Source organism: Struthio camelus, chromosome 2, assembly GCF_040807025.1.
Source record: "Struthio camelus isolate bStrCam1 chromosome 2, bStrCam1.hap1, whole genome shotgun sequence".
In the NCBI taxonomy this organism is placed as follows: domain Eukaryota; kingdom Metazoa; phylum Chordata; class Aves; order Struthioniformes; family Struthionidae; genus Struthio; species Struthio camelus.
This window is the reverse complement of record NC_090943.1, coordinates 620,918-625,471: the sequence shown is the minus strand read 5'-3', so window position 1 is coordinate 625,471 and position 4,554 is coordinate 620,918.

Genomic DNA, 4,554 nt, shown 5'->3' with positions numbered 1-4,554 from the left:
GTGGGGGGCCGTACACAGCAACCGTGTCCTGACTGTGAGCGCTCCTCAACCGGCAGCAAAGCAGCCACGGAAAGGAGAAGGTTTGGGACTGCAGGAGGGGAAGGAAAAGGCGGCAGTGTTTCAGGAGGGACAAGAAGGGGGAGCAGACCCGTCACCGAGAGCCCTGCAGCCACCCGTGAAGGACACGGCACACGAGGGCTGCATGGGGACACAGCGGGGAGGACAGGCACCAGCACAGGCACGTCTCCTGTATGTACCCCTAGTAGGGCAGAGCTGAGCTGCCTAGTGAAACTGTTTTTGCAAAAGCTGCTCCTGCGCCGGGACGGAGCTGCCCGCCTCCCCGTGGCTCCGGGACCCCCGTGCCGTGCGGCGATGCCTCTTGCCCCAGCCACCCAGCAGCAGTTGCTTTATATAAATCCAGGTTTGCTCTGCGTCGATCCAGCCCTGGGCGCCTGCCTGACGCCCCGGGGAGCATCGCACGCGCTGTTTGGGGCAGCCGAGCCCGGCCGGTGCGCTGCTCCGCGGTGACTGCCGGGGAAACGCAGGCACCGGTTCACCTGGAGACACCGTCACTTCGGCGCCTGAATAATCCGCAGGCCAAATTAGCGAGATGTTGGCACCTCTGGTTCCCCTGGCAACATACAGATCCAGCCCATACCGCTTGCGCTGCCCTTCTCAAAAGCTCCTGCAAAGGTGCAAAACCTGAACGGGCAGCAGCGGGAATCGGCCCCCTGCGCTGGGCCGGCCGCGCTGTCCGTCCCCGCTAACCAGCGCTCTCGGCCCCTGCCGCGCAGGGGAGCGGCGCGGGGACGGCGAGGACCACCGCACGGAAACCGCCGCGGAGGGACCGCTCAGAGACGCGATCCCGGGAATTGCCGCCCGGATGCGAGCGAGGCGCCTGAGCAGCCGGGACTCGGCAGCGCGCGAGGCCGAGGACCGCGATTTTCCGAGCTTCTCGAGAAAACGCCAGCCCTTTTCAGGGGCCTCGGGCATTTGTGCAGACCTAGCCCTGGGCAAAGCTGGCGGTGCCCAGACGCAGAAAAGCCACCCACGTCCCCGGCCGTCCAGCTCAGCCTGAAGCCGAGCTCGGGGGAGGCACGGGGGAAACCACCTGCAGCCAAGGGCCACCCAGCTCTAGAGCAGCTGTAAAAGCGGGCAGGGAGCTTGATGCTGAAACAGAGCAGAAATAGAAACACTAGGAGAAAAAACAGACAACTGAACCCAACAGTCCTCACCCACTTCGCGAGTCCGGCCTCAGCGTCCAGCAACGCCCCGGGGAGCAGGAGGAGGGCAGCGGGCTCGACCCCGAGCAGCAACACGAGGCAAATGGCACCAGACAAACCAATTTCCTTATATCAGTTTTCACCTTTTATTAATTTCTAGATTAGAAAAAAAAAAAAAGATATAAATACATATGGTCCATGCTCTGCTGCATTACAAAGGCTTGCTAGGAGAAATTCTCACAGGTGTTATCTAATCGAAGAGCAGTCCCTAGTCCACAGTAGTACTAGTAATAGTACTACTACTTAGCAGTCTCATAGCCAAGCACTTTATATCCTCTCCAAAGCTTTGTACAAACAGTAGGTAATTGGTTAACCCTCACAATACCCCTGTGAGGTAGGTACAGTAAGCATTATTATCCCCATTTTACAGATGGGGAAACTGAGGCAGAAACGTTGAGACTTGCCTCGAGCCACACAGCAAGTCAGCGCAAGTTTCCGCTCGGGAGCCCTTGGTTCCCAGCGCCGCCCAGGGCCTCTCGCCTCCACAGCCTCTCAGCTAAGGGCCCTATCACCACAATGACAGCAGCAAGAGGGATCAGTGTTTGCCTGGGGATAACATCTACCGTCCACGGGCCCTGCCAATGGCACCTTTGCCAACTGACTGCAGCAGTGCACGACTGCAAGCCAGCAGCCGACGGTACAAAAGACTAATTTTACAAAGAAGCACGTTTCCAAGGCGTACACCACACACAACGATTAGCTTGCTATATATCGACAGGAACATCATGCAGAAGAGGTCAGTGAAGAGTCCTTTCCAAGCAGCCCACACGGACGTTACCAACAAATGAATCAATCTGCAAAATATTTCTTAGGAGAGTTACAAACACCTTTCATTAATGTGGCAGGGCTGAAGGAAGACCCCCACCCCGGCCCTGCTTATCTTCAAGCCCGCGCTGCAAATGCCAAGTCACAGCAGCCCCAAGCCCTCCTAGCAGCAGCCGCCGCCTCCAGAAAAGGGAACGGCCTTGCATTGAGTATTGCCCGGCTTTAACGTTGCAGGACACGTTACGGAGGAATAAACCCAGGGGAGAAGGGGAGTCCGACAGCACCGCACGCCACCCGGCTCCCGCTGCCCATGAGGGTGGGAGCGTCCCACGGCCGTCGAGGGGCTCGGCACCCGCAGCCCCTGCCGGCTCCTCGGGGGGCCGGGCGAGCACCCGGCGATGGGGCCGCGCGGGGGCTCCGCGAGGAGCACGCTGTGGGCAGCGCTCTCCCCGGAGCTGCAAACCAGCCGCTTCCCGCACCCAGGGATTTAGCGTGAGCCGGGAAAGAAAGGATCTCGAAAGCACAGCGCGGCGAGAGGCGGCCCTCACCCTGGCATCCGGCCGCTGCCCAAGACCTACTGAAATTCCCACCTCCGCCGCCCCTGCCTGCACGTCCCAGCAGCGCGTTCGCAGCCCGTGCCGCCTCCGCAGCCTTCCCCCCGCGGCTCGGCTCCGCCGGGAGCAGCCCGCCGAGGGCGAGCCGGGTTTCCCCGGCTCCGGCAGGCTCCGTCGGCAGCCCGGGGAAGGCGCCCGAGGGCGACGCGCAGGCGCAGGGCTGGAGGCCGGCAGGAGAGCGCGCAGCCCCACGGAGCCCAGCAGAGGGGAGAGGGGGAGCAGCCCAGGTTCCCGCTGCGGGCAGCCCGGCCGACGGAGCAGCGCCGGCGCGGAGAGACGGCGGCAGCCAGCAGCAGCCGGAAGCTGCCCCGTCCCTCCGCGCGCCGCCGCCGGCTCCAGCACGAGAGCTGCCGCGAACGCCGAGAGCGGAAGGAAACCAGCTCCCGCTCGCGGGGTTCAGGGAGGAGCGCAGGCAGCCCGGGGCACGAGACACCCACCCCAGGGTTACCAGCGCAGCGCTCGCAACGGCGACTGGCTTCGACCAAAAACACACTGTGGAAGCTGCAGGACGCATCCCAAGAGACGAACGAGGCTGCAGCCCGGTCGCCCCGAGGAGGGGACTTGGGAGGAGATTCGGTTTATCCTGGTGAAGCACCATCGCGAACAAGTCTGCCCAGCAAGGGAAAGGGCTGAGTCGCGAGTTAGTCGTCCTCCAGGTCCAGCGTCTGTGCATCTGTGACGTTCACTAGGAGAGACAACAACTCTTATCGTTAAAATTACCCCTTTCCTAACTAGCAACTAAGCTGAAGTCCCTTTATACAAGACAAGGACCAGTCTGTATCTGTTAGGTTGTGGACGATCTCATGGCGGGCGGGCACGGAAACCCCTCAGCAGGAGATGCCCAGATCAGACCCGTTGCAGCATCAGGGCAAGAAAATCCTGCGAAGGAAGAACCCCATGCTGGCTAGGGAGGGCACAGCGACCCAAAGGTCTTCCTCATTTCCATCTAGTACAATGCCCTTTCAAAAGATTTCTAAATAGCATCAAAGGAGATAGTAAGCTCTTAGACGAGGGATGATGCCTCCTGCCACAGTCCCTTGTGAACTTGGGATGGCGGCCGTGCCACGAGAGACCAGACCACGAGCTCCACGGCAGGGCGCTGCTCTTCGAGTCCCGAGCCTCGACTCGCCTGCTGTGTTTCTATCTTGCAAGTTGTCATTGGCCCAAGCTGGAACGGGACGTTTCTTCCAGTGCCTGCCTAGTCGAAAACCAGGCAGGGCTTCAGCTCTCTGCTCTTGCCAGGTCTTCCCTCGGGAAGCTGTTGGCACCAGCTGCGACAGCAGCTCGAAGCCGCCCCAGAAACCTGGGGCTTCACCGTAACGCGCAACACTCAGCGCACCCTGAGAAACCACCGGCCTTCGTGTTGCAAAAACAGTCTGCTTAACACCTCCCCACTCGCTCCCGAGCCTGGGACTGGGCAGGAGACCCTGCAAGCACCAACCCTTGCGTTTAGGTGGTGAGACATGAAGCACCCCGCGGGGAGGCCAGGTCGACCCCAGCCCTGTGCGAACCGCTCCCCAGATCACTCCTTCCCAGAGACCTCCAGTCCATGAAAGCTCTCATCCTGCTAAATCTGGAGGCTTCAGAAACCTCTCTTACCAGCAACGGAGGAAGGGCTACGTTATCTTTGGCGTCCTTCAGGGCAAGGTTGAATCCTTTATTTCTGTTTTGGTCACAGAATGTGTCACAAGTGTGTTCATATGTGCTTTGGGGACGTGCGGTTTGCTTGTTGGCTTGTTCTTCAACGCTGCAAGCTCTCCAGGGCAGGGCCCTGATATTCTGCCAGCACCACAGTAGGTCTAAGTCATAAAATTATCGTGTCGTTCCTTCTCCCTCCACTCCAGCTCCAGGGATGAGCCACAGGCAAGTCACAGAGCTCTTTCCGCTTTTGC